Here is a 10,511-nt window from a genome sequence, read left to right as displayed (position 1 = left end):
TGGCAGTTGTAAATATTGCTGCAGTGGACTTGGGAATGCAGGCATCTCTTTAACAAACTGACTTTAAATCTTTGGGGTAAATACCCAGAAGTGTGACTGTTGGATCATAAGGCAATCTTGTTTTTAATATGTGTGTGTGTGTGTTTCCTTAATAGTCATTAAGGAAATTTTATACAATTTTCCATAATGACTATAAAGTAAACTTTACAGTATCATCTCAGTCAGGGTAGACAGAACTACTATCATGGATAGACTTTGAGTACTTCTCAGGCTGTGGCAAATGAAATGCCCAGACCCTCTCCATATTGTGGCTACTCGATTCACTTAGGGTTTCACATATATTCAGCCAGCATAGCAGGAAGCACATCTATTCTCTATAAATCCCTCGAGGAAAAGTAGCACACATTATCTCTGTTTTTCATTGAGTAGAACCTCGTCGCACAGTTTCACTTAAATCCAAGGGGCCCCATTCAAGGTGGCAGGTGAGTTTGGATAGTTCTTTGATGTGTGGAGGATTACCTGGTAGAATGTTTAGTACCATATGTGACCTCTACACTCTGAGCCCAGTGGTGCCCTCACCATTTCAATTGTGACTACCAAAAATATCTCCAGAGGTTGCTGAGCATACTCTGGGGTATGAAATAGCCCCTAGATGAATACTGATTTTATTTATTTATTTTAATTTTTCATTTTTTTTAAGTTGTACATGGACACAATACCTTTATTTATTTATTTTTATGTGGTGCTGAGGTTCAAACTCCATGCCTCACAGGTGCTGGGCAAGTGATGTACCACTGAGCTACAACCCCTGCACCCATGAGTACCTCTTGACACTCCCCAATGTATAGTGGTGTAACAGAGGTAGGTTCACCACTATAAAGCTCCTTAAAAACAGAAGGATGATGAACAGTCTTCAGGCTAGCTTACTGTGATAATGGAAACTAGGGGCAGGCATCATGAAGATCCTAGTGGTAGAGGAGGTTACTTGACTAGAGTCATCAGGCAGCCATTCTGCTCCCTGGGAGGAGCCCCCTCTGGGATGTTCTTCCTTTTCTGCTTTTCTAAAGTACTTAGAGGTGCTTATGTTGTGCTTTTGAGCCTTGACAGGTTTTATGAGTTGAGCAGTTAAGATTATCTGTAGGTCAGGCTTATAGTTTCATTGTCAGTATAACTCTCTCAAAAACTTAGTAGGGCCTGGCATGTTGGTGCACACTTGTAATCCCAGCGACTGGAAAGGCTGATGCAGGAGGATTGTGGGTTCAAGGCTAGCCTCAGCAACTTAGCAAGACCTTGTCTCAAGATTAAAAAAAATTAGAAGGCTGGGGGTGCTGCGGTTGTAGCTTAGTGGAAAGTGCTTGCCTAGCACAGGTGAGGTCCTGGGCTCAATCCTCAGCACCATATAAAAACAAATAAATAAAATAAAGTTTAAATTCTGGGGGGAAAAAGGCTGGGGTTGTGACTTAGTCGTTAAGAATCCCTGAGTCCAAGCCCCAGTAACAACAAAAACAAAACAAAACACTTAGTAGGCTTTAGTCTGTTTTCTTTTAGGGAGATCTATGTGGCAGAAACCATGTTATAAGCTTATAATGGTTTATATTTATGAAAAATATGGGGGATACAGATCCCCCATATTTTTTCTTCTTTGTTCCCATACTTTTCTTTCTTATATTAATTGCAAGTACCTTTAGGCTATCTGAAACAAAAGCCTTGGGTAGAAATATAACCACCTTTATCTGTCTTTGCCACAAGGCTGAGTTCCTATTATTTTTTTTAAACTGAGAAGTCTTAATGGGTTTTCTTTAAATTGTTTCCTGTGCTTTGTATTCCAGAAGAAATTGACTTCTTCAGCTTTGTGAAGTTCTTTAATTTCGGTGTGCAAACCTTGCTTGTAATTGCTTGCTATAAACAGCGAGAAGTACTAATATTGTGGCTCTTCCATCTGCTGCTTCCAGAGCCACAGGCTCAGTATGCGGTTGATCTTCCTTCCAAGTGACTGTAGATGACAGTTCCACCAGCAACGTCTCTACCTTTCTAGACTGTGAAATCTATTTCGGTACTACCTGTTGCATATTCAATAAGTTCAACGTTGCTACAATATTATGTAATTTTTGTTAAAGCACCATTTGAAAGTGCTAATTCTTATATTAGGTGAGATAGATTGAATTGCTTTACACAGATCTAAAAGGGTAAAATAGTTCAAATACAGATGGAGTTTATTTTTCAATCACAAATGTATTCCAGACAGGTATCATTTGTCCATAGGTTTGTTGCTTGGAATGATTACAAGGTGTTAGTTTCTTCCACTGTAAGGGTACACCATCTCTGCAGCCTCAGGAAAGGGAAAGATTGCACAAAATATTCATTCATGCTTCCTGAGCTAGCTCTTGGCTACTTGATTATTATTTGGCTGCAAGGCAGGCTGGCACCTGGATCAGGCCCAGAAAGGGATAGGTATTTGGGCAGTGTCAGATGCTCTGTGCCCTCTGTATCCAGGTGATCCCTGGTCTTACCCTGTTTCTAACTTCTCCACTTGGGTATTTCACATTCATCTTGAAATGAAATCTTGTTCTTTCATCTGAGTAAGTGGTCTGATTTTCCACTCAACTGCTCAAACAGGACCTGAAAGTCCCTTCCCTCACTCTCTCATGCAGTTCATTTACCACTCCTCTCTTGTTTATTTTAAACACAGGTAAGCAGAATTGGGTTTTAATGATTCTTGGTTCATGACACTCTTGGGACTACACCTTTACCATTCTCCTACTTCCTTATTTAAAGCAACTGCTATCTTGAATCTTCTCTTTGCTTTTTCTTGTTAATTATTCATAAGCACACTTGCACATACTTACAAGGTGCATCCATGCATTCAAAAAACATATTGTTTATTTGTTTTAGTATTTCTAAAAAAGGTGTTATGCTGTTTTTAATCTTCTAGGGCTTAAATTTTTATTCCCAGTTTCACTGTTAATTTCTCCCCATATTATTTTATGCATCCATAGTTTCAAAAACATAGACTGTTGCATATTCAAAATATATCACACTTTATTCATTCTCATTTCATTAGGCATTTAGGTTGCTGTTACAAACATGATAATATTTTTTGCAGATTCTTGTGTGTATTTACTATGTGCATTTAATCTCTCTTGGGTATTTACCCAAAGTGCATTCCTTAGTTGTAGATATGGAAATGTTTAATACTTACAAAATTATTCTTACCCATTTTCCAAAGTAATGGTCCCAGTTTGCACTTTCATCAGTAATGCATGAGAAACTTCAAAGCTTTGTTTTCCTTCCATCATTTGATATTATTATATTTCTTCCTTTTGACCACGGGATTTGTATGAAATGATCCCTTACCATAGTTTTGGTTTGCTTCACCTGTTACTCTTTAAATGAACATCTACTACTGTGTTGACTGACGTGTGTTTCTTTCTCTGTAACATGCCTCTCAATGATCTATCTGGAGATTCTTTTGGATATTCCATGAAAATTATCACATTATCTGCAAGTAGAGAAAATTTTATTTTCTCTTTTTCTAATCCTTATGGCTTAAATGTCTTTTCCCTGTCTGATTTTAATGGAATAAACAATATGAACATCTGGTACAATGCTGATTTAAATGGTGTGAATTTTTTAGTTCTGATTTTAAATGAAGTGCTTCAAACATTCCTCCTAGAATGTTATTTGTTATTGCTGTTGTTTAATAGAAACGCTTTATCTGGTTAAGGAGGTTTTTGTTCTATTTCTGATTTACTAGGATTCTTTTAAAGCATATACTTACTTTGAATTTTATCAAATGATTCTTCTGCGTATTTTGATGTGAAATTATGAAATTGAAAACATATAACACACCTTTAAGGCCCCCAGAGAGCTTGGAGTTACCTGGGAGAAGAAAATGCAAACATATCTGGAGATGCATATATACATTGTACATATGCAGAGAGATAAACCTTTTGACATTTTACATTTATTTTACATTTGTGAATGAAAATTGGAGAAAGAAATTTCACTAAAACTGTTTTAGAGAAGGTAAATATTTTAGGTAGTTAAATCTAGCATACTGCTGTATGTTCCAAAAAGCATTTCTTCCTCTTCAAAAGGGGTTCCATAGGTTTGGCAAACACTGCGTCTTCTATCCCACAATCTACATTATGATAGTAAAAACTCTTTAAGAATTTCTGAAGTTAGTCAAGCACCTTAGTACATGCCTCTAATCCCAACAGCTGGGGATGCTGAGGCAGGAGAATCCCAAATTCAAAGCCAGGTTCGGCAACTTAGTGAGGAGGCACTACGCAACTTAGAGAGACCCTGTCTCTAAATAAAATATGGAAAAGGGCTGGGGATGTGGCTCAGCAGTTAAGTGCCCCTGGATTCCATCTCCAGTACAAAAAAAATAAAATCATGCAGTTAAATATCTTTTGTAATCCATGTTGACAAATGTATTTGATCCTGAAGACCTTGGGAAATACATTGAATGCTGTTCCTTTGAAGGGCAGTAGTACTTAGGAGCAAATTAGTTCATTAGGAAAAGAAGACTAGCAGAAAAGGCCTAGGTGTCCATCAATTAATGAGTGGATTAAAAAATGCTGTACGTATACACAATGAAGATTTATTCAGCCATGAAGAAAAATTTTTTTCACTTTTTTTTTTCCATTTCCTTTCTTATTTGCAGGAAAATGGATGGAACTTGAGATCATTATGTTAAGTAAAATAAGCCAGACTCAGACAATCAGGGTCCTAAGTTTTCATATGTGGAAACTAGAGAAAAAAAGCGGGGGAGGGAAGGTGGTGGGGAATCTCAGGAAAATCAAAGGAAGACCAGTAGAGGAAAGGGGCCAAGGGATGGGAGGGGGAAGTGCTGAGGAGTGATACTGGTCAAATTATATTCTTACATTATGTGCATGTGCAAATATGTAATGACAAATCCCATCATTATGTGCAACACAATATGGGGGGAAAAACAGAAAAGGAGAGGAGAGAGATTCAAACATGATATTGAGGGCTGCAGTTGTAGCTCAGTAGTAGAACGCTTGCCTGGCACGTGTGAGGCAGTGTGTTCGATCCTCAGCACCACATCAAATAAATAAATAAAATGAAGGTATTGTGTCCATCTACAACTAAAAAAATATTTTTAAAAAAGATGATATTGAATTTTTGAGATGTCGTAAATGAGGAAATGGAGCAATTAGGCAAAACTAGGGAAGTTAGAGAAGAAAGTTTAATTCAGATTGAACTATTCTACATTCAGGTTTACCTATGAAATTTCAGATGATTTCTACCAAGTAGTTGGACTTATACATCTGTAGCTTGGGGGACAGAATGGAGATTAGACAATCACTCATATTAAGCTAATTGATAAAAATGAATATAAATCCACAATGAGAAAATGACAAGAAACCAAACATCTTGCTCAAAAAACGAATTCTTGGGGGTAACAGCTATATTTACAGGTACAAGAAGATGAAAATAAATGAGTAGCCTAGACCAAAACCAAAGCAATATAGAAACCAAAACAAAACAGCTGAGGACAGGAATCTGTAGTGCAGCATCCTGAGGAATGATAGGGAATGTTGATGAATAGTCGAAGATGATGAATTTGGTCTTTATTGTTTTTTTTTTTTTTTTAGGAACATTCCATTTTCATTTTCTTTTGAAAAACTGCATTTTTCTCTTCAGCATACTGGTTTCAGCTTTGAAGTATGGCTTGTTCTAAAGACCTCTGCTACATTGTGGGTTATAAGCTAACTCAGGGAAATCATGGCGGCCGTAGCTGATCCATTTCTGTGACCCCACTGTGAAAAACACGGAGGTGGAGGAAATGTTCAGTTACAGATGGATGCTCTTTCATTCATTGTCACAGGGGAGTCCTGCACCATCTCGATACACATGCAGCAAAGCCCAGTGTCCAATTTGAATTGGTAAGTTGAGCAGTAATGATCTCTTCTAGCTCAGAGAGCATGAAAAACATTAGTTTATCATCATCCATGCCATGTCTCAGAGCTTTCCAAATGAGAGGAGGAATTGTGGATGCCTCCCAGGTGCAAAGAGTATGTTTTATGGATAACTTTTAGGGCTCCCTGGCAAACAGTTGAATAATTGAAGCCGAACTTATCACTGCTCAATAAACTCTCCATTTGCATTAGTGGTACATCTCATGAATTTCTTGCTGGTATCCACTTGGACACTCACAAACTTTACTGCAACTTACTTGGACCATAGAACTGCTGTGGTGAGCATCAGCAAAGCCTTCTGATGAGGGATTCTCAGAGGTACTGTCAGCATCATAGTCTATGTCAAATGAACAACCCCCAAATTCAAACATCACTGGCAAAGCAAATAATGCATTATCAAAAGCTTCCAGCTCCTCTGGATCTAGGTGATTTATTTCCAGAAGAATTTTTATAAATGGGCCATATTTTCCCCCATCCAATGAAGAAGAAATGAAAGGTGCCCTTATATTTTCTGCTATGTCTTGAAAGGAGAAAATAAAATGATGGAGGTGCTTACTTAGGGAAGGAAAGATTAAAAGAGCTTAGGGACAAATACAGGGGGAAATAATGATAGCCTGTGAATATTTGAAAGAAATGAAAACAGATGAGAGTGAAATCACAGTATTTAGAATGGCCCAGTAGGGGATAACTAGGAGTAATGGGATGAAAATAATGGAAACATTTAGGTTCCTTCTCAGCGACATCTTGCTGGCAGTGTTAAATGACAGACTTCTCTCCTGAGGCAAGTGACAGAATCGCTGTCACCTTGGGAGGTGGAAACCCGAGTGGAAAAATACATAGGCTTGGTGGCAGACAGCCACTCTGCAGTGGCAAGGACCCAGAGTCAGACTCATTTGTTCTTAGTTTCTGCTATCTTGAAATGTTGTGATTCTCAGAGATGAAGAATGCTCCATGACTGTCCTTGATCACCTTAGCCTGTTTCTGTGCATCATTTATAAAGCTTCAGGTCTGTCCTCAGAATGATTCGGCTGATTTATTCTCTTGTACAGGACAATTGCTTTTTTCCTTATCAGCAATGTGTCTTCAGTTATTGGTCCTATATGTCATACTTGACCTGTGGATCGTGTGCTTCTGATTTTAACATGTGTCCTCCAATACACGCAGTGGGGAGGGGGCAGCAAGGACTACTTTGTCAAATGCTACTGTTTGCCAAGAAATCCTGCACATACAGGATTGTTTTATCTGGTGCCAGTGGTTCAGTTTCAGAGAGCCCATGAACCCTCTCAACTAGAAACATGAAATATATTGTGTGAATGTAGGTTCTTTTTTCTTTGGATGGGACCCAAAGTACCATTAAGTGAATGCATGAGCCCCCAAATTGAAAAACAAAATAAAACAAATAAACAAACAAAACCCAAGCTGAACATTTGAATCCATTTCTGAAACTGAAATTCCATTTCTATAAGTATATATGTTGCTATAAGAAAATATTGTTATTTGTCATTATGGTATGGGATAGTCTCTTTGATTTACTTCCTGTTCCATCTGAGGTTGTTTATTACAGTGAGATGTACATTTAGGGGTATATAGTCATTCATGTGTTAGGCACTTCTTAGTGAAGAGGTATGGGCTAGGATAGGAAGAGAACACAGCTGGGGTTTTGAATAACCTTTACCATTAGATAGCAAGACTTTTCTCTCTTCTGTTACACAGTTAAAGCGTCTGTGCCAGGGTTTATTCAACATAGGCCCGGAGTGCACAGCTGAGATCTCAGCATCTGCATTGTCAGCAATTAGGAACTGGGAGCCGAATTCATTGGTCCTTCTGGCTGTCATGTTGTCTTTCCATCAGCAAGAGTCCCTGGAGCCTTCTACAGCAGAACAACTCCATTCCACAAATCTTCTTTGTTTCCATTCCACAAATCTTCTCCTCCTATTTATAGATTCTCTTCTCTACATTGTGATATCCATTTACTTGCAGTTTTAATTTTTCCTGAATTCTCTTACCTTGCTCTTTACATACTTTCTTGTCTCCATGCATTTTTTTTTCTTCTTCTTCTATCACTGCAAATGGATTTTTCTCTGTCTCCTTTCCCAGCCACCATAAAGGAGGGTCTGATTGGTTTAACTGACTCTTAGTATTCCTAATGGAGAAGAATCTCTCTTTGAGAGTGTCGCATTTGTCAGTTCTCAGTCTAGGGTTTGGCTGCTTTCAGGTCTTGTGGTCCAATTTTAACTGAACCCAATGCATTTGCCCATTGATGAGTGCAAGGTCAGTAAACACAACCAGGAGAAAGAAGAGTGAAGACAGGTGTATTGCTTGCAGCAAGTAAGGGGAGCACCTGGGATAATTTTCAAAGCAGTGTCTCCCTGAACACAAAAGCAAGGAGCTTTTATTGGTGAAAGTCATGAATATTTACATCAGAAAGACTCTCATTCCATATAGAAGCATGCACATTCCTGAGCATCTCAGTGGGAGATGGTGCTTCCTGTTTTGCATGTTAAAAAGTGGACAGGAACAGCAAAGGGGAGGAGAGTTCAGCATCTTATTAAGATTATAATGAGCAAGGCCACCTTGGCTCTTTTCAATAGATTCCTTGTGATTTTCTCTGAAGAATCTTATCTGAACCAGATCTTACCTGAAAACAAACAAACAAACAAACAACAACAACAGCACAACTTTGGAGGAGGCCTGACATTCATTTAAAAGGGCAGAAACTTTCCCCCTGCAATGATAGAGGCTTGCCCCTCAGTCACCACATGGAACTGACAACCGTCTGTGTTCAGAGTTTGTAGCTGCCAGAATCAAAACTATGGTCACTTTTCCCTAAGAGATTCCTTAGGGATGCTCTCCTCTGAATATACCATAGATGGATACTGTTAGAATACTACTGTTTGCCTGGTCTAAAAATTGTCCACTGGACTTGACAAGGTGGAGAAAAACCATTAACAGTCCCTTGTTAGCATATGTTTTTGGAAAAAATAACATGTATTTTGCAACTGACATGAGAAAATTGCATCTGCACCACTCACAGTGATTTGTAAAATACATAATTAATTGAATTCAGACCAATAGCCAGTTTTCTGTTCATTCAACAAAGAAATAAACGATGAATTAAATTCAAGTTTTCAGACATCCAGCTGTTTTCCACATTATGTTTCTATGTGGAAACATTTTATATGAGAGCCTATGCTTTCATATAAATAATAATGTAGATTTTGAATAATCAAAGATGGTATGAATTGAAAAGACTGAGACAAGATAAAATCTCATTGCCTGTTTTCAAGGGAAACACCATAAACTGTGTTTTGGGTTTTCATCATCAGTCTCTCTGAATCACACAGGAAACTGCTTTAACTCCCAGCTCTACTCTGTCTAAAGAATGCTTGATGTGGTCATTAATGGATGGAGGAATGAAAACTATAAACATTTTGGTCTTTTATTCTAGAAAAAGTCATGAAACCTCAGAACTTTGCATTGGAGGACTGCAAAGAAACCATCTTGCACAAACCCTTATCACACCCATGAGGAAACGGAGGCTCAGGGTAGAAAGAAACTTTTCTGGAGACAATGAAGGCAGAACCTGGCTCTGTTCACTCCTGCTACATAGCTTTCTGCTCAGATCAATGCTTTCTCAAATACAGGACATCTGAGAGGCTCTTAGACCTTTTCAGAGGAAGCATGTGTGAATGTATGATTTATAGCTACATAAAGCTTAGATTCCAGGAAAAGAAGGCAGACTGTGGTAGGGACTGCAGGACCAACACCCTGGGGCTATTTATACCTAGACAATGTGGCTCCTTCATGGGAGAGGGGAGGATGGAGTAGAGAATAATTTAGGAAGGAGGTAAGAGATTACTGAGGGCATTTTGAAATATTTGTATTGCCTATTTTTATTCTTCTTTGTAGAAATAGAAAGCAAGAGAATCTCACCCAGACTGGAAAGGCATTGATTTTAGGCACATCTGGAAGCAAAAATGTGTCACATTTTTCCTAGCAGGTTGAATGTTCCCATGTTGACTTAAATATTCTAAGACAGCAGAGTTTTTTTTAAAAAGTGCACATTTATACTAAGGAATAGTGATAGTATAGTATACTATAGTATAGTATAGTAAATATCTGTGCAGTTAGCAGTCAGAAGGAACAAATACTGATGTGGGAAGATTTGTAAAGACCTACTATTCAGTGAAAGGAACCAAGATGTAGACGACTACCTTTGGTACAATGCCCTGTGACGACATATGCACAGATCCATGCAGATTTCAATATCTCTATGAAGTGCTTTATAAATCCATGGACAAGGTCTCACATGATACATCCTAGATAGCAGTTCTGAACCAAGTCTGATTTGCCCCCCTGGGAATATGTGACAATACCTGAAGATATTTTTGTTGTCACAGTTGGGACAAGTGAAGCCAACTGGAATCTATGGAATGGTAGCTGAGAATGCTACCAAATAGCCTTGCTGGTAGTGCTAAGACTAGGAAACCGTGCTCTGAAATGGTACCAGTGATTACTTAGTCCTCCTGAGGGGAAAGTGGAAGCTAGAAGGGGGCTTCAAGA

This window comes from Marmota monax, unplaced genomic scaffold, assembly GCF_021218885.2.
Source record: "Marmota monax isolate L192 unplaced genomic scaffold, Marmota_monax_Labrador192_F-V1.1 WCK01_AAM20220418_F8-fsc00028, whole genome shotgun sequence".
NCBI lineage: Eukaryota > Metazoa > Chordata > Mammalia > Rodentia > Sciuridae > Marmota > Marmota monax.
The sequence above is the reverse complement of the archived record's forward strand: the minus strand, read 5'-3'. Positions refer to the sequence as shown.